The 20,616-nt window shown below is 46.0% G+C and overlaps 1 protein-coding gene across 1 annotated transcript in view; it reads left to right on the forward strand.

Annotated features, from left to right (window-relative positions):
- Nucleotides 1–20,616, forward strand: part of RECQL3 (DEAD/DEAH box RNA helicase family protein) — a 156,182-nt gene that overhangs the window by 15,157 nt on the left and 120,409 nt on the right. The window lies entirely within an intron of this gene.

Genomic DNA, 20,616 nt, shown 5'->3' on the forward strand with positions numbered 1-20,616 from the left:
AAAAACATGAAAGAAACATGTACAACTATAACTGAAGTTCGAGGATTTCTTGGTGCTTGCGTCTTCTATCTTATTTGGATACCACATTATGCACATGTAGCAGATCCTCTTTATAGGTTGTTGAGAAAGAATCAGAAGTTTCGATGGGAAGAAGGGCACACAAAAGCCATGAGAAAGCTAAAGAAGCTACTTCTTTCATTGCCAACCTTGAGAAAGGTAGACTATGCATGTGAGAGACCTGTCATTGTGACAGTGGACACGAGTCCTACAGGGATAGGATGGGCAGTAGGGCAAGATGATGATTATAAGGGAAGTATGTGCCACTTCCCCCAACTTTCCAGCCCCGTTTTCAAGTGATTACTTGCGCCCCTTGTATTCGGCACTTTCTTATGAAATTGATCATGCGTTCGCATCCCTCATTCTCGTGTCCCTCTTGCGTTCAGTTTTCAAGTTGAGTTCTTGTATGTGCGTTCGCTTGCCTGCAGGTCCCGTTTGCATCGCAGGTGAGCCGGCGCGGCCCCGTTTCCGCGACGCCCCGAACGAGGGCGTCACACTTGGTATCAGAGCTTCGGCTCGAGTCCCCGCCGACCCGACGTCGGCCCGCGGCCCGTGGTTGTCACCACGTTTTCGGCCCGTCTGCCTCGTTTTTTCCACGTTTCCTCCGCGTTCTCGGCCCGTTTTGCCCCGTTTTACCACGTCCCTTGCGTGATTGCCCCGTTTTGCCTCTTTCCTTGCGTTTTCTCCACATTCCTCAAGGTTTTTCACCGTTTTGAGCCGTGTTTTCGCAGTTTTGTCGTTTTGGACCCGTTTTTCTCACTGTGTCATAGTTTTCAAAGTTTTTCAAGTTGTTTCTCGCAGTTTCCCAGTTTTTCGGTATTTTCTGATTTCTCCTCGGCCTCGGCCACAAGAACACCCCAATGGTGGGAAATCAAGAAGATGAAGAAGGATACAGGACGGAACCGGAACTTCATAGAGCCTAGAAGAAGAACAAAGAGAAAAAGTCGCGACAAGACCACCAAGAGTCAATGGAAGAAAGACTAGAGGCACGCATCATGGCCTCTGTAGAACACCAAATAAACATGATGTCTGCCAATCTGAGCGACCTACTGCAAACACAGCTAGGCCAGCGACATGAAGACCGCCCGGGGCCAAGCAATGTCAACACGCGGCGAAACACACAAAGACGACCGCGGCCCGGGAGATTAGAGACAGTTGACGAAGATGAAGACGACCCGGATGACCGAAGTGAAGGGCGCTACTACAGCCCTGAGAGAAATCTAGAAGATGAAAACAGAGAGAAATCTAGAAGATGAAAACAGACTGGGCAAATTCAAACCCCTGCCCCCAGAGAAATACCGAGGCCACCGCACCTCACTGGCACTCAACAAGTGGTTCAGTGAGGTCGAAGACTACATGCAGTGGAACAACATAGGCAAACGCCGATGGGTGCAAGTGGCCAAAACCTTCCTGGCTGACGACGCCTATGTGTGGTTCTTCAGTGAACAACCTTCAAAGCACTGGGAGGACTGGGAGGACTTACAAAGAGACATGCTTAGCTATTTTGTGCCAGAAAATGAAGGAAACAAAGTCAGAGATTCGTGGTGCGATCTACGCCAAGACGGCCCCATATCAGAGTACGTTGTCAAGTACCGCCGCCTGATGCTGCAACTCCCACTCATGCACACAGTAGACAGGCTACATGGATTGCTGTACGGCCTTAAACCTTGGGCCCGTCGCGAGGTAGAGAAGCAGAATCCCAACACCTGGGAAGTAGCCGCCAACATGGCCGAGAAGCTACGGGATACAAACTCAACCCAAGGTGTCATTACACACAACCCTCGCCCCAACAATTTTGCCCCCAATAATGGGCCTAACCCACCTGCCGGGCGAGGCCGCGAGTTTAGACCCAGTTACAGAAGCAATGGACCCCGCTCACCACCACGGAGCTTTTTGGCAAGCAATTCTTACAGCCCCACATCGAGTAGCTTCTCCTCCAATACTTACAAAAGCAACAACAACTACTCGCGCCCCGATCGTGTCTGGTGCCGTGACTGCAAGCTTGATCATGGCCCCTACTACCCGTGTGTACGCCAACGCAACCAAGCAGCATCCTCATCTAGCAGGGTCAACACCCTCCAGATAGAAGAACCACCTTCCCCCCCCCGAATCAGCGTCGAAGAACTGGCTAGCCCTGGGGCTAACCAGCAACCCGGATTGGAGCAGTGTCCCTCCACCCGAAGTGTATGGCAGCAGCGATAACAGACATTCAGAACTTGTATGTTCAAGCAACAATCGGGTCCCAGAAGCAATGGATCATGGTAGACTCAGGCGCCACACACAACTTTCTGTCGCCACAATGTGCCGAGCGCCTGGGCCTACGTCTCACCACCGTCAACGAAACGACAGTAAAGTTTGCCCAAGGAAAGGATAACAATGTCAAGGCAGCTCGTCAGGTCAGGATCGAGTTGGGTGAATTCACATGTCGGCTGGATTTCATAGTGGTCCCAATGGACGATTTTGAGGCAATCATTGGTCTCTCCTTCAACGACAAGTACCTCATTGCTCTACTAGGCATGAAGGTGGACCAATTACTGCTAAATAATCAGGGCAAAGCAGTGACAGTACAAGGCGCCAGACTCACAACAAGTCAAGCTTTCAACCGCCAGGCGCATATGCAAACCCACTCATCTCCCATCAACCGGCAGGACCCGGCTCAGTCAACAGCAATGAAAGGCAAACAAAAAGTTCCAGAACACTCCTCACCAAGACTCAATCTCATGAGTGCAAAGCAAGCAAAGCGGGCCCTCAAGAAAGGAGCTCAGGTTCACCTCTGCATCATGCAGGCAAAGGAGCAGCCCACAGCAAGGCTCAACTCCATCAGCATCGAGCAGGCCAAAGTGGGTGACCCCTCTCTGACCCCCATCCTTCAAAAGTACAAGGATGTCATGCCTCCAGAACTCCCCCCCGGCTTACCCCCTCCCCGTCAAATTCAACATGAAATTGACCTCATCCCAGGTAGCACTCCCCCGGCAAAGGCCCCCTACCGCATGAACGACACCGAGCTCAAAGAGCTCAAGAAGCAACTACAGGAATTGGAGGATCAAGGTTTCATCCGGCCCAGCAGCTCTCCTTTTGGGGCCCCAGTGTTGTTCGTCAAGAAGAAAGATGGCTCGATGCGGCTATGTGTGGATTATCGGGCCCTAAACAAAATAACTATCAAAAACAAGTACCCAGTCTCGCTGATGGAAGACCTCCTAGACAGATTACAGGGCGCCAAGTACTTCACGCGCATCGATCTACGCTCAGGCTATCACCAAGTCCGCATCGCCCTCAAAGACATTGCGAAGACCGCCTTCCGCACACGCTACGGCTCGTGGGAATGGCTTGTCCTGGGTTTTGGTCTCACTGGCGGCCCTGGCACGTTCTGCAGAATCATACATGACAGTTTCAGGGACATGATAGATGATTTCCTCATCACATACATTGATGACCTTCTGATTTACAGCAAGACCCTGGAAGAGCACCAGAAGCATGTGGCCGTAGTACTCCAACGTCTCCGCGAACACCAACTCTATGCCAAGCTGGAGAAGTGTGAGTTTGCTGTGCAGAAAATCGAGTTCTTGGGCTTCATCGTCACATCCGAAGGCATTATGGTGGACCCGAAGAAAGTTGACGCTGTCATCAAGTGGGCCCCACCAACATCCATCAAAGAAGTCCGAGAATTTGTGGGTTTCTGCCAGTACACCCGCCGATTCATCCGCGACTTCAGCAAGATTGCGGCCCCACTTACAGAAATCACAAAAGGCCACAAACCGTTCCAATGGACACCCAGAGAAGAAGAAGCTTTTGAGAACCTGAAGATTGCCATGTGCAGTACCCCTGTCCTCCGACTGCCCGACTTCACAAAATCATTTGAAGTACATACAGATGCATCAGATGGTGCCATTGGCGGCATCCTCATGCAGGAACAGCAACCCATCGCCTATGAATCTCACAAGTTCACCGATGTAGAGACAAGATGGACTACACATGAGAAGGAAATGCTCGCTGTCGTCCACTGCCTCCGAAAGTGGCGACACTATGTCCAAGACAAGCACACAAAGGTCTACACAGATAACATCTCACTCAAGTACTTCCAGACCCAACCAAAACTCACCCCCAAGCAAGCCAGGTGGCAAGATACACTGGCAGAATATGACATCGAGATCATCCACAAACCGGGCTCCACAAATGTCATGCCCGATGCACTCAGCAGAATGCCTACTCTCAATGCTATCTCCTCAGCAACCAGCACGCTACGCCAGCGCATCCTCGACGCTCAGAAAGCTGATCCGGCTGTCCTCCGCATGCTCCACGACCACATTTCTGGTAAAGCAGCAGTGGGTCTCTTTGAAGTCAGAGACAACCTCTTCTATGTGCATGGAAAAATTTACATTCCCAATGACCCAGAGCTCAAGAAAGACCTCATGTGGGAGGCTCATGACTGCAAACTAGCTGGACATGGGGGCCAGAAAAGATCTTATGACAAACTCCACCAACATTACATGTGGCCCAAAATGAAGGACGACGTAATCGACTACGTGCATACCTGCCCAACCTGTCAACTGGTCAAAGCTCAACGAGTAAAGCCTGCTGGCCTCCTCCATCCCATGCCAACACCCTCCCGGCCTTGGGACATGGTAAGTATGGACTTCATCGTCGACCTCCCACCCTCCCACGGCCACACTACCATCATGGTGGTCGTCGACTACTTCACCAAGCAGGCTCACTTCATACCGGCAAAGCCTCCCGTCACAGCATACCAAGTAGCCAAACACTTCTTCGCCAAAGTCTTCAAATACCACGGCCTCCCCTTAGCCATAGTTTCTGATCGCGACACCCGCTTCCTCAGCGACCTCTGGCGCGAGCTGTTCAAGCTGCTAGGAACCCAGCTCCGCTTCTCCTCCGCCTACCACCCAGAAACCGATGGCCAGACAGAAAGAGTCAACCAAGGCATTGAAGACTACATCCGCAGCTACGTCAAAGCAGATCAGAAAGACTGGTCCGAATACATGGATGTCCTGGAATTCCACTACAACAACTCCATCCACAGCAGCACGGGCTACACCCCCTTCGAGCTCTCCACAGGTAAAGAAGTAATCTCACCCCTGGCACTGGCAACCGGCGACGTGCATGCCCAGGATCTGGAATGTGAAGAATTTCTGCAACAATGGCAAACCCGCATGCAAAGGGCCAAACAAAGTCTCGAGCAAAGCAAGGTACGCATCGCCAAATACGCCAACCAAAAGCGCAGGCCTGCCGAACTCCTCCAAGAAGGTGACTTAGTCCTCGTCAGCTCCCAGAATATCACCCTCCCTCAAGGCCTCTCCCCCAAGTTCAACCACCGCTACTATGGGCCATACAAAGTGCTGAAGTCATACAACGACATCACCTACAAGCTGGACCTCCCATCACACATCAACATCCACAACGCCTTCCATGTAAGTCTACTCAAAAGGTTCGTGCCGGATCACACCTATGGAAGAAGCCTCCCCGAATATGTAAAGGATGGCCCGCCAAATGAGCCGGAGGCCATCCTAAAGTCCCGCTTCGGGCGCCGGGGACAACTGTTCTATGTCAAATGGCGAAATCACCCGATGACGGAATGCACTTGGGTACCTGAAGAAATCATGCTCCGACTTGGGAGACCCCTTGTGCTGCGCTTCTACAACATGCCAACTGAAGAGGAGGACAACCCACTAAATGACAACCACATAGAGTAGTCCTCCCTCCCACTTTGTAACTAGCATCACCCTAGGTAGCTAGACAATGTGGTGGCAACATCTAACTCCCCTCCTTGTAAATATCCGCCCCAAAACCTCGGCATCAATTTTTGTATCGGCACTCCTCAAAAACCCCGGCTTGACGTGGGCGTCAAGCTCTCTCAACCCGGGGGTGTATATAAGGGAAGTATGTGCCACTTCCCCCAACTTTCCAGCCCCGTTTTCAAGTGATTACTTGCGCCCCTTGTATTCGGCACTTTCTTATGAAATTGATCATGCGTTCGCATCCCTCATTCTCGTGTCCCTCTTGCGTTCAGTTTTCAAGTTGAGTTCTTGTATGTGCGTTCGCTTGCCTGCAGGTCCCGTTTGCATCGCAGGTGAGCCGGCGCGGCCCCGTTTCCGCGACGCCCCGAACGAGGGCGTCACAATGATGAAGGAAAAAGGTATGTGGTGAGATTTGGAGCCAAGATTTTGAGTTCTCGCCAACGCGATTAGGCACAAGTAAAAAGGGAACTATGGGGAGTGGTTACAGCATTGAGGTGTGACAAGGAGTACTTGATAGGGGCATCAGTGGTTTTGGAAATTGATTGTTTGCCTCTTCTTGGAAATGATCACAAACTGTGCGACTCCTGTTATTGCAATGCTGTGATGGATAGCCTACATAAAGTCCTTGAATCCTGAGTTTAAGCATATTGCAGGGAAAGACAATCCAATGGCAGATATGCTATTTAGGGCAAGGTATGAAGATGAACAGGACATGATTATTGAGGGAGATGATGTAGGCACAAAGTTTTATACTATTGATCATGCAAAGAGTAGCCATGCATGTTTGGTGTCTTCACTTGAGTCCTTTTCAGAGGAACTATATGAGGATGAATGGCTCTTGATAGGTCGCTACTTAAGTACTCTGCAGGAGCAGGATGATTGGACTGAGCAAGAATTTAAGAGGATAAGAATAAAAGCATATGGATACTTCTTGAGGGATGGCTACTTATGGAAGCATCCTAAACAAAGAGATGGAACACCATTGCGCATAGTATGCGATAAGGTTACTCAACAACAAATCATCAAGGAGTTCCATGAAAGTTTATGGGCAGGTCATCGAGGTGCATGGGCAACATTTGCCAAGGTAAAAGAAAGGTATTGGTGGAAAGGGATGTATAAGGATGTGGCTGAGTTTGTGGAGTCTTGTGTGACATGCCAATTGTATTCAGATGTACGGCATCGTGATGGACTACATCCAACTTATCCATTAGCCATGCATTACAAATGGGTTGTGGACTTGGTTACAATGCCTTTGGGACTTTGGGAAATGAGGTATTTGGTGCTTGCAAGAGAAGATTTGTCTAATCAAGTTGAAGGGCGTGCATTGAGGACAAAGAGTACACAAGCTGTATGTAAATTTCTTCTTGAAGATGTGATTTGTCGCTCTGGGTGTGTGGGAAAGATAACTGCAGATAGAGGAGAATTGGATGCTGAGAAGCAAGGAAATTCTTCTCTAGAATGGGCATCAAACTAGCTTTAACTGGTGCTTATAACCCAGAGGGAAATGGCAAAAGCGAAAGAGGGCATCCTCCAATAATCAAAGCTTTAGCTAAGGCTTGTGAAGGTAAGCTTGGAGAGTGGCCAAGGCTACTACCATTTGCATTGTGGACTGACCGTACAACACATAGTTCAGTCACTAGCTATAAGCCTGTTGAATTGATGTATGGTCAAAAACCTGTGATGCCAATTGAAGATGTAGTTCTTACATGGAATGTATTGCCATGGGAAGATGGAATGAGTAGAGAAGACCTTCTTGCATTGTGCATAAAGCAATTGGAAAGAAGGCTTGAAGACATTGGGCTTGCAAAAGCTCGACTAAAGAATGCAAGGTTGAAAAACAAAGACAGATTTGAAAAGATGCATAGGCTCATACCAAAAGACATTGAAGAAGGTGATTGGGTTTGGTGTACGATAGTAGCCTTGAAAACGAGCACTCTACAATAAGGAAGCTTGCAAAGAGATGGTTTGGTCCTTATGTTGTCAAACATGTGCATGGAAATGCAACTTACACCTTGCGTGAACTGGATGGGTTAGAACTGAAATTTCCCGTCGCAAGAAAAAGAATTAAATTATTCAAAAGAAGAGGGGATGTTGATGCATTTGATGCACAACCAAGTGAAGAGGATGATGAAGCCAACTATATGCAAACTGAGGATGAGAGTGAGAGTATGGCGTCTGACCATGAGTTTTATTGCTCTACAAATGTTGTTGTGGCACATACCGGAGGATGTGCAGGTTCAAAGGGGGTGGATGTCGTACCGTGGCACGTACATAGTGTGAAATAAAAACATTCGCCTCACTCTTGACACTTCTCGATGTATGTAAATAAAAGCAATCATATACATATTGTGATATATGTTGAAGCATCTACTGCAGTCATTATCATGTACATACCTATCCGGGGAGTCGTGGCTCTGGATGTGGCGCATTTGCGTGCTTTTCCACTTGATAAGATGCTTAATTTGGTTTGACAATGTACATAGTCGAAGTGTTTCATGGTGGCACACTCATCTCGCCTATAAAGACTGATGCGAGCAAAAACCGCCAAAAATAGCAGCTAACAGGCACCATAGTAGGATTGCATGGAAAGTGACCCAAAATGGTATATTGATGAAAAATGATGCTTATCTATGCTTTTTATGCTTGTGCGAGTGATCCCACAAATTTAGGGATTTTTTTAATTCCAATTGGGATTTTTCGCATAAAAAATGGTATTTTTTTGGGTAAGAAATGAGCTGAAAATGACCTAGTTTTGGTCCAAAATGGCAAAATGGCCCAAAAATTGACACATTAGCTCATATTGCTGTGGGTAAGAGAGAGAGGGCTACTTTTTACAGGAAAAACCAACAATTTTGCTCTACTGTGCAATAGCTTCCATGGTTGCCCAATCTATGTGTGCCGCAGTCCCGTCTCTTCGCAATCTTGTATCTAGCTTGTGAGGGGATGAATTAGGGTTTCCCCTTATCAAAACGGTGTTTGGGCTTCACTTTAGAAGCTCATAAATCTCTGCAAAATCAGAAAATTGTCGTCGTGAAGGTGGAAGCTCGAACATTCCTTTCAATTGTTTGATGTTACGACTATGTAATTGGGGGTGAGGCTACATGATACCATGAAAGAGGTTTGGGTTTTGATTGAGAATTGTGCTTGTATGAGCATTGAGGTTTCATGGCTGAAACTTTAGTGTTTTTAAATGGTCTATCAAAGTGAAATTGAATGTGATCTGGTGATCCTCTCATCATATTCTCAACTACGAAAACAAGCAGACTCCAAGCACGATAGGAAAGAGGGTTTGTGACTTTGCTGTCACGAACGCTCTTAGATTATTTGTCACCCTTAGAAAGAGGGTTGGTGATTCTCCACAAACGCTTTTTCACAAAATGTTTGTGACTCTCATCACGAACTCTCACAGCCAGAGGTTTTGCACCTTCCCAGCTAGACCGCACATTCCGACATCGTAGCCTTGGATCGCGAGCGTGAGCAAGCGCACTTGGCGGCTGAGGAAAGAAAGGCAATCTTGGATTGCAAGCGCGAAGAAAGAAAGGTAGAATTGGATCGCAAGCGCAAAGAAAGAAAGGTAGAATTGGATCGCGAGCGCGAAGAAAGACGGTTAGCCTTGGAGCGTGAGCGTGAGCAAGCGCGCTTGGCGGCCGAAGACAAACGAGTGGCCTTGGAGTTTGAGCGTGAGGCGTAGAGAGACCAATACACATGCAAGAGTTGGTCCTACAGGTACTTACCTCGAAACCCGAGCCGATCAAAGATGTTGGTAGTTCATCAAGTAGCTCAAGCAAAGATTCGGACTCTAACAACCCCGTCACTGAGAAGTTGATGTTCGATAAGTATGACGGTAAGATGGATGCTACTATTATTCGTTCTTGGTTGCATCAATTTAATGCTAACTTTGCGACAACTAAGAAAACAGGAAATAGCAAGGTTTTGACGGCAGCCATGTACCTTGCTTGTGATGCCATTATTTGGTACCACGCATGGCAAGAGACACAGTTGGCCGCGCACCTAGAGGAAGCCGAAGAAGGCGCGCCCCTTTCTTTCAATTGGGCCGACTTCCAAGACAAGCTCAAGGCGCGGTTTATGCCACCACCGTACCTAGCACGGTTGAAAGATGGTTGGCGTAGTCTCAAGCTAAATGGTATGCCAGTTATGTCTTTCTCTAATCATGTTTTGCAGCTCGGCACCCAATTACGCAAATCAGATGATGAGCACAAGGAGGCATTCCTTTATGGAGTGGACGAGTATATCAAGTATGATGTCGAGGTACTCGATCCAATCGATCTCAACAAGGCGTTAGCGATTGCTCTCGCACAAGAGATGAAGCACAATAAGGGAAAGCCTAAGGAGAACAAGTCTTCTCAAAGTACCTCTCAGACTCCTCAGAACCCTCATAATCGTAAGAACGATAAGAATGTTAAGAACGGTAACTCTTCTAACCAATCTTCCTCTAGTCTTTTGGAAAAGAACACTCAAAATGAATCTAAGGGTAAAGCTAACACACTTGCTAAACCTAAGCTCACCCCATATGAAAAAGTTACACAAAGGATCATAGGAAGATACATCACGGCAGAAGAACAAGTCGTTTATTTTAAAGAAGGTCGTTGTTATCACTGTCATGTCAAGGGTCATATAAAGAAAACATGTCCTAAGATTGAATCCAATGAATCTAAAGTACCCACAAAACCCACATCCTCTGTTAATGCCATAAATAAGAACACTCGTGTGTCCCAAGTTTCTCATGATCCTATCATTAATAAATCTCTCATGAAGTGTTATGGTCATGTGAATGCTCAACACATGGTGGTCTTGTTTGATTCTGGTAGTATGCATGATGTGATTGGTGACTCTCTTGTCGAAAGAGTCCACTTGGAGGTTCGCCAGACATCTCCTTTTGAGGTGTCCGGTTTCGCTCCCGATATGGACTCTCTCATCATAGGAGAGTGCGTTGATGTGTTATTCACGGTTCAACAAGTGTCCTTCCGCAGAAAATTTGTAGTGTCTCCTCTTTCAGGATGTGAGATGGTTCTTGGAATTCAATGGTTTCGTGAGCATAGCCCTCTCATTGATTGGGCAGACAATACTTTCACTTTCAATGCTAAAAGTGACTCTCCTATTGTCATTCGTGGAGAGGCAGTTGTTCATTTTTCACCTCTCATTTCTAATGTGCAGGCGAAGCTTGAAAAGAGAAAGGAGAAGGAGACTCTCTCAGTCTTTTCTTCTTCAAAGCACGACACACATGATTTGCATGATACAAATGTGATTATAAACAAACATGATGATTTGCATGATAAAGATGTGATTGTTCACAAGGATGATGGTTTAGTTGATGCTTTTTTTAGTGAAGCTAACCTCATTGCAGATACGATCAATCACGAAGAACCGATCTTGGCTCTCAAGCCGAGGTCCAAGGAAACCACTCAGGAAGTATTATGTGTTCGCATGATTAGCCAGCACGCATTGTTCGAGTGTTTCATTCATGACGGTTTCTTGTATTTTCGTCACCGTCTTTACGTGTTCCCTTCCCACAGGCATGCCGTATTGTACGATGCACATGATTCACTCATGAACGAGCACAGATGTATGCGGATTTCTATTGAAAAGAACAAAAGTTTGCATGACACAGTCTCAGAAAGAGCACAAGAAAATTTTTCCACCAAGCATCGGCATTTTCATTGTGATTTGCCATAGTTGATAGATTTAGATCAGAAAGTCAAGATTCGATTCTATTTTTTGCGTGTATTTGGTGAACGGTTTGACACTCCGTCACTTTGTTCATTTGCATTGCATGCACAGTCGTTTAGGAAGAACAATCTTTTTCCAGTCACTCTACATGGAATGGGTATGTTCACGTTTTTGTGTTGGAATGGTTTTAGCGATTTTCCTCCTTGGAGATTCTTGAAGAAGGTGGACCTACGTCCATAGCCGAAGTTGGAGCATTGAAGCAGCCAAAGATGACTGTCGCTTTTCACGCCGTCCAAAGAAGGAAGCGTTGTAGACCTTCATGAAGTATAAGTATCGCACGACCCACGCATCAGAGTGGGCCGACGAAGAGTCCTCAGGATTCTAAGAGTTATTGGCGATCTCCCTTGACGCCAGTACCTCACTTTAACACTAGTCCTGTAAAAAATTAGCCACTTTTGTGGCTTTTTGAGACTTTTGTAAAAAATTCTCTGACACTGTGTTAGTTATCTAAATGGAAAATGATTTCAGGGAATTATGACCAACACTCAATATGAGTTGATAAAAATAGTACATAACTAAATGAAGGTATAAAGGTATCTTTTCATTGCCATCTTCTATGACTAATTTGTGCGAATGGATAAATTTTTTTTGAAAGTAAATCAAATCATTGTTAAGCAGGCCCAAACTTCTTTGAAAAATCCCTCAATAGGTATGTGATAGATGTACCAAGCCTTTTTAACCCATAAACAAAGACTGCCAACATTTTTCACTTCTCCAAGTTAAGTAGTGAAGTTAGAAACGTTTTTCATATCTTGAACCCATGATTAAGAAGTTTCATGTAATTTTGATATCATATTCAAAAGTTATATTTCATTTACTAGAATCCTGATGTGAGCCATTTTTGTGGCTTCAGCCAGTTTTGTGGCTCATTACAAGTCTAGTGTTAAAAAGGAGGGGATGTGACGTGCACATCTAACCCTATGTGCATGTGGACAAGCTACTTCAGGTCTAGGGTTTAAGTCAGCTTAGGAAGTGTTCTGGCACCTTTGTGAGCCTGTGCGCAGGCCGTGCATGTCCAGGCACTTAGAGTAGTTGCATATCCTCTGGTTGCACACAACATGATCATCAGCATGATAGTCAATAGCCATCATGCGCATTTTACAGTGCACAGAACCCATTTTCCCTATTTTAGCCATTTTTCACTTATTATTAATAAGTGACTTTGTTGGGAAACTGGGTAGGGCAAATTGACTAAGTGGATATATAAGAAAAGCTAGCGCTAGCACTTTCTAGTAGAAGAGGCAGCAGAGTCCCTACACTTGCAGTGCACCTTCTCAGCAAGAACCAGCAGAATTACTTAGCGTTTTTCAGCCATCAAGACCAGCCTAGTGTTTTCAGCAATTGCAAATCATCAGCGTTTTGCAGATTGCAGATTACCCTTGGCGTTAGCAAATCACAGAAGACCTAGCGTTTTCTGTAGGAGATAGCCTAGCGTTTTCTGCAGCGACAAGCCTAGCATTTTCAGCAGTACCCCATCAGCCTGGCATTTTTGCATTTGCAGATTCACATCAGCGTTTGCAGATTCCTGGCGATAGGATCAGCCATTGCATGAGCATCTAGACACCACAGATCAAGTCCCAAACCTCGCAGATCTCACCTTCCCGCAGCAGATCCTTGTCGCGTGGTCAGATCAGCGAACGTTTTTGAATCCGAAGTCTTGTGTCGACTTCTTGCAGAGAGAAAAATTTCTCAACTTTGCGAGCTTTTCCTGCAGAACTTAGGGTTGTGCCTGCTTACTTCTCTCTTGGCTTGTCGTGGCTTCTTCCCGTATCTTCCTAGAGCCGTCCTCCTTTACAGAGAAAGAGAGGAGACCATGCTCTGATACCACTGTCACAAACGGGAGCGCATAGCAATATAGAATATACTCGGATAAATAGAATTTATCACTTAATACTGAAGCTAGAGTATATAGAGAGAAATAGATAGAGAGAGAAAGAGAGTGAGAATATCGACACAATACTGGGGACCAGAGGATGGGCTGGTCCCCCCCCCGTAATAGTATCTTTATTACTGAGGAGAAGTCTATACAAGCACTTGAACCGGACATTACCACGTTCGTTCTAGAATAAGACTTGATGGTTCGTGGAAGCCTCGGCTTCCCATTCCTAGGGCAAAACCCTATTCCAAGTAACTTCCGTTCCTAATTACAAATCCTCGAGAATCAAGGTTCTCGCCTCTGGATCTCACCTTCCAGACTCAGGGCATGGCATCCCTGCAACTCTTTTCCGACTCTGTTTCCAGAGTCTTCTTCCCGTAGAACAACTCTGCTTCAACGGACGCGAAGTCCTTCCTTGGGAATCTCAACTTCCGAATCCCTACTCAAGAGTCTATCACTCTCGGATCCGTGGATCTACGTCCCAAACTCGAGTACGAAACCCTTGGGCTGATCTGGCTCTAGTTCCTCGGAGCGCTTTTCTCTTGCAGAGGCTCATGCCTTCCTCTTCTCTTACTCCCTCACTAAGAGGAAGTACACCTGCAAACAAATACTTAGAGATCATAACATGAAAAACCTTCAAAGTCTCGATGCTCGAAACGCAACTCGGTTCTCAAAAAGCAATTCCCTAGAAGAGATTTTTTCATAGAAAATCTTCTCTTTCAATCCTACACACAAAAGAGGTGTGTTCTCGGGTTCCTTCTCGTAAATGAGCCCCGTCTACGACGTTTATGGGCTGAAAACAGAGAAAAACAGCAGCTTGTCGCGATGGAAACGCGCTCCGTAGGCACTTCTTTGCGAGGGAAGTCACGCACTGAGTCCTGGCAACATCGGGTATACTTGGCGCTGCCATGGGCATCACCGACAACGTCTTCTTGTGGTTGAAATCTGTAGCAGCATCTTCTCCCGGCAAAAACTGGTCTTTTTTTTTTGGGAGAGGCCGTGTGATGCTTTTATAGCTCCCTGGCCACGGCAAAGACAGCAGAGCAATGCTGTTCGCGTAGAGATTGCGGCCGGGTTTTTTTCCCCCCCCCCTCTGTTCTGCCAAAAGGAGAGAGAGAGAAAACGCTAGCTGATCTGTTGTCTTATTTATCAGATAGTTGCCCACTTATTAAGTGGGTGGAGTGGGCGCTTGGCTTATTTTTAAAAATAGTTTGAATCTGCCCAAAAACTCAATAAAACCTTATATGCACAGTTGCAATGCAGACATAGACTTCCTCGTGGGAAAGCATTTGCTTTCCCAAAAAGCAATCCCGCTTTCTCAAAAAGCATCTGTTTTTCCTCAAAGTTTCCTCTGAACCCATCTTCATTCAAGTGCTTGCTTTTCCTTGTGCACAATTCTAACACAGTTTGGAATTTCCTCTCGACTATGGATATTCCTTTCCGATGCACCCGTTAGCACCTTGTGACGCATCAGGAATATCCATCACCTAGTCCTTTCCTACCGAACTTACGGTACAATCTCCTTCGCGATGCTCTATGTCACCCATTCTATGATGCATCAGAGATGTCCGTTCCCGGATGGTCAGATACTTCTTCTTGATGCTCCCTATCACCCATCCGATGTGACGCATCAAAAGTATCCGTTCTTGGTGGCCTTACGGATATTCCCTTTCACAGTGCTCTCGTCATTACTCTGAATGACATACTAGGAATACTCTGTACTTTGATGTCTCTAGTGAGAAAAACCCTCTCACTTTAAATTTAGCAACAGTACATAATTCCTAACCCCCCTTCGGTCCCTTGGCCCATCTTTTGGGTTTAGTTTCTTGCCCTCTTGGCCAATTTCTTAGAGTTGGACATTGCCACGTCCTAACTTGTGGCATTCACCCCTCTTGAAATAATTGTGATCGCCCTCGATTGCGCTTGCAAAACAGCCATAGGACAAAAACTTTCTTTAGTGGACACTGACTCTATGTACTCATGTACCAGACTGCACAAATCCAACACTTTAACAAAGATATCAGTCACTGATCAATCACATTTCTAGCGAGGGTCGAGATACAAATCATGATCATTGTAACCTATTTAGCAGTCACATCTAGGCTGGGCTGATCTTTTCACGGATGTCTTAATCTACTAAATCTTGTTACTATCAGATTCATATCCTTTAAGAAAACTATACCAATGACCATCCCCACAAGACAGTACATTCACAGAGCATGCAGTCCACAAAATCATATAGTTAGTTTACACATTGAACATTGTGTTTCAATCATTCAATCTAGCTATCTCATTGTGGACAGAACTCTTGATGCACCTAGATCAGTGTGCAACCGTCTCATCCTTCCGGAACTCTTGATGCACTCACAAAAATATCCAATCATCTCATCAAGATAGAAATCTTGATGCACTAGAATCTCATTCAGTTCTCATTCGCTTAGCCATCCCTCCCAGATTTCGTTGGTCTCTGATAGTTGTCTAGATGCACTAAGCTCACGTCATTCATCAGACAAAATGCTACAGTCATTTTATCTTTCTCCTCATGTCTCTAACAATACACACACGAAAGAGCACCTGTATTCAATTCAATCAAGAAATTTCCAATACAATATACATATTTTCATAAAGTCATTCCGCAAAACACTCTCATCCTGTTAGTATTCCTAAAATCTCAAAGAGAAATTAGAGACTTTATTCAATCTAGGCAATTTGTGACAAAGGAGTGGAGTGGCTCCCCTCTTGTGCAATTCGCACGGCACTAGATTCAACCTCCTGATCCATCGGTAACTTTTGGCATAGACACTGCTAATAATCCAGAAGCTTCAAGGTATAGCTCAAACCGAAGAGAATTTGCGATGTTCTCCTCCCCCATCCACTTTGCATAGAGGGCCAAAAGGTGCCCTTGACCAAATTATCCGGTGGACCTAGCTTACCTTTTTGTTCTTTTCTTGTGCCGTGTTACCTATTGGTAGCATAGCTACACAGAACATGAACGGGAAACGGGAACGGGGGCCTCCGAAACGGGGGGGGGGGGGGGGGGGGGGCGGAACAGCGGAACGGGAAAGGGGGACCGGAACGGTGAACCCAAAATATGCCATGGGGGGGGCCTGTTTTTTACTCTTGAGAGCTTGAGGGTTTGGATTATCTAGGGGAGGATGGGAAGGATACCCACCTTCCCCCCCAATGAAGCTTGTAAGTTGTGCCATATTGATGGCGCTTGAGCCTTGAGGCTTGAGCCATGTTGATGGTTGCCCGTTCTGCTTGAGCCATATTGATAGATTTTATAGAAAAAAGGACCCCCGCCCCTCCCTTGTGTTAGTCTTGAGAGGTTTGAAATCTCCCCCAAACTGCCACCTCTCTCACTCTCTCTGTCTCTCTATTTTTTTTTTCAATGTTGTTGCCCGTTCCGGCCGTTCCGGCTGCCCGTTCCACCCGTTCCCTTGTTACGTCCCGGATCCGGACGCTTTTCCGTTCCCGACACTGTTTCGGCACACAGAACTGGCCGGAACGCCGTTTCGGTACGATTACCCCCGTTCTGCCCGTTCCGTTTTACTATGATTGGTAGCCGCACTGGCCTCCCCTGTCCAGTGGCACCTCAATTCAAATTGTCAGAATTTTCTGATGAACGATCAGTTGATACCCTTGCTTTGTCGGAACCCTTGGATGCACTATCAATTGATTCCCTTACTTCTTCGGAATTTTTTGATAAACTTTCATCCGGCTCCCTTGGTTCTATCTTTTCCCTGGAAGATCTTGCCCCATTAAAGTGTACACAGGCTTGTTTGTAGGATAGGTCAATGAGCCGGCATGCATACCAAAACCTTGCTTGGCGTGTCCTATAAATCTCTGGATGGAGTCAGACTTCTTTTGTAGACAATACTGTCAAATCTCTTTTGGCAATCCACAACAAAACCGCTTAATCTGGCCCTTCAAAGTGATCCTCCGAAACAAGGATACCGGCAAATAGGTATCCCAAAACCTCTGGCAGTAGTCATCCAAAGTGTCTTTCTTAGTCATTCTTTGATGTTGCCAAGCGGTGATGACATCTTCTTCGTATTCTTTTGTTATCCAAGCAGAAGTGAAAATTCTCTTGAATTTCACCCACTTCTTAGGTGCTTCTACGTAACAACAGAGTAGACCACCATGTCTGTGCATTTCCTTTCAAGTAAGATGCCGCCCTTTGTACCTTGGAGCGTTCCGAAAATGACCTCCTGGGAAGGCGACGTCAAACTGCTCGATGAATTCAAGGGCTCGATGGATGTCTTGGTAGCCTGAAAATGTGTCAAACTTGACTGCTTGACCCCCATCTTTGAACTCCTTGGTCTTCTTGTGCTTTTGTTCATTGTCAAAACTGTCAGTAGAGGATGGAGTCTCCTTTTGTGAATTGCTAGATGGCTCTTTGTGCCTTCTAGACTTGTTAAAAAATCTGCTTTTCTTGCTTTTCTGCCTTTTTTTCGACTTCTTCCGCTTTTTCTCATCCTCTCTGGAACTAGAGGATGATGAACTATCGGAATCCTTTGAAGATGAAGAGAAATTTGGGTCATCCTCAAAATGAACACGCTTCTTGGATCTGCGTACCATCTCGAAAGTCGACTTCTGTCCCAAATAACGGGCAAAATCCGCCAAGTTTTTCATGTTCCAAGAGTGCTTTGAGCTTTTCATCAACCGGTTCATCTTCTTTTCAAGAGCTTTGTCAAACTCTTTCTGCGAGTATAGTTTCTGCTTTTCTGCACTCGGGTTTTCTTTCAGCTTCCTTACCGCCTTGGGAGGAGAATCGACGGCCTCTTGCCATCTCAATTGAATCTATTCAATCGGGTAATTCTTCAGGTGATTCACATGTTTCGGATCTTTGGAGCACTTGATCAATCTTTTTACACACGTGTCAACCTGCAGTTGACGTTTGTACTCTGTTCTATCGAGATTTCCCGCCGGAAGTTTGCCAAATCTATGTTGGTTTCTTCTGTTCCCATGCTGGGTTTCAGCTTTTCTTCATCTCCCCGACAACCAACAGTCGAAGGGTGTCGTCTCTGTCGGATTCTCCGTGAGAACCCATGTGTGCTGGAGAAAGGATCGGATCCTCCGTGGAAGAAGAATCCTTCTGAGCTCTGATACCATTGTTACAAGCTTGGACACTCCAAGCGAGAAATCAATAGCAACACACAAACACAAATTGCAGAATCAGTGAACTTGGCGAGAGAGAGAAAAGGAGAGTCGACACGGCACGGTGGAGTTCCATGCCCAGACATATACCCAAAGACTGGCACCCCTTTCAGTATTTCTTTGTTATTATGCTTCGCAAAGTACAACTCCTGTGGGTCCTCTTCTCCGAGACTCTGTGTCCATATGCTCTCCGAGAATGAGGCCCCAAGGGTCAACTTACATGGGATGCCCGAAAGCAAAGCCCAAAAGCATCAATTCAAAAAGCACTTGCACCCAAAAGCATCTACTCTCCAAAAGCTCATGCCAAAAATGTTGAAATCTGCAACGCGGAAATCCATATAGCCTGCCACATCATCATGTCAGCGCAATTTACGGGAAGGCCAGCCAGAGTTCAAGCTTTTGTTTATTTGGGTTTAGGCTCCTCGGCCGGTGCTCATAAGTTCTTTAAAGTGGTAGGGGTTAGGATTTTTAACCCCTAACCCCCCTTAGGCCCCTCGACCCATCTTCCGGGTTCAGTTTCTTGTCTTCTTGGACATTGCCATGTCACCAGCTTGTGACAGAAGCATTTCTGTTTCCATTTCCATTCCCAGTTTCGGAGAGTTTCCAGCAACTACAGTGAGTGAGGTGAGTGGAAATGGAAACAGGGAAATGAGAAAAAAGTGGAGCTTTGGGTAATTGTGATCTTTACAAAGTGCCTAAAAGCACTTGAAATTCAACGGCTATCAATACGTAATGCCAGTAAGCAGTGGCACCGTAAAAATTGCTGCTCAATATCGTAGAGTAAGCAGTTCGAAGTTTTCTAGCAAGTTGAGTCTTTGGAGGTAGAGCTCTTCTCTGTTCTTCCTGCTTAGAATGGTTGGCCATACCTAGGGCATGGTATGCTATACAGGTGAGTGCTTCCCTGCCCCCAATGTAGCTCATTTTGTCTCCTTTCTTTGACAGTAGCTTGGTCAAATTATCATGAACATACTTTGCAAAATTGACCTGTTTCTGCGATAGAGGGTGAAGAACAGCTTCATGGGCGGAGGAGTAATTAGTAGACGAAGAGGCTCTTGAGAGGTGGATGTTGCAATGGTCAAAGCGGCAGTAGAAAAGTGAGGTGGATGATGAACGTCTCTACACACCAATACTGAAGCCGCAATAGTAAAGGGCACTCATCTCCGAATGTCTATGGAGGTGTGAGGTGCAAGCTGGTCAACTGGCAGAGCCAAATGAGCACCACATCTCAAAATCTCTAATGTCTGAGGTGCAAGTCGATTGACTAGAAGTGCACCACAATGGACACCAAGCTTGCTCAGCCAGAGAAATCCAAAGAATCTCATCAATCAGAGTAAGGAGAGGATATGGCAACATCATCGGGATTAGTAGCACACATCACCAGGCTTGGGCAAGGGGAAGAGGCAGATGCATCATGCCAGAGTGTGCCTCTAAAATAGAAGCTGAAATGGAAGGAGAAGATTGAAATGCAAGAGGAGCGCTTACTCGTCAAAGGAGAGGTAGCCTCTCTACAAGACCATACCTCTCTACAAGACCAGCCTAGATGTGAAGAAAGTGAAATCTACTGAATATTAGCACACCTTGGAGGACTCAAGACTCGTTGGTGCTTGAAAGTGACTTACATGATTTGCATTGAGAAAAGACCTCTTATGTAGGCCTGGAACTCTCTTATGTAGGCCTGGAACTCGATATATTGCATGTGAGATAATTCCCCCTTGCTCTCTTCTCTAGCAGTTTTTCCCTACAGACATCACATCTTCTCATGTTACAATTTGCAGAAGAGTGATATATATGTGTGTGTGTGTGTTTGTGGGTGACTATTTGTTGTTATTATTTTTTATGAGGCTATGTGAAAATAGCACTACATTGCCATAGCTACAACCTATGCCACATGGAGGCAGAGGCCAAGGAGTGAAGATGCCAGCTCCCTTATAACGTCAGAAATAGAGAGAGCTTTTATTTCTTTGGGCACTTAGGTTATGGACTAGTCCAATCTGCAGTTCGTCCTTCTGAAGAGCTGCGGACACG

Source organism: Adiantum capillus-veneris, chromosome 26 (assembly GCF_014529385.1).
Source record: "Adiantum capillus-veneris isolate H3 chromosome 26, ASM1452938v2, whole genome shotgun sequence".
NCBI lineage: Eukaryota > Viridiplantae > Streptophyta > Polypodiopsida > Polypodiales > Pteridaceae > Adiantum > Adiantum capillus-veneris.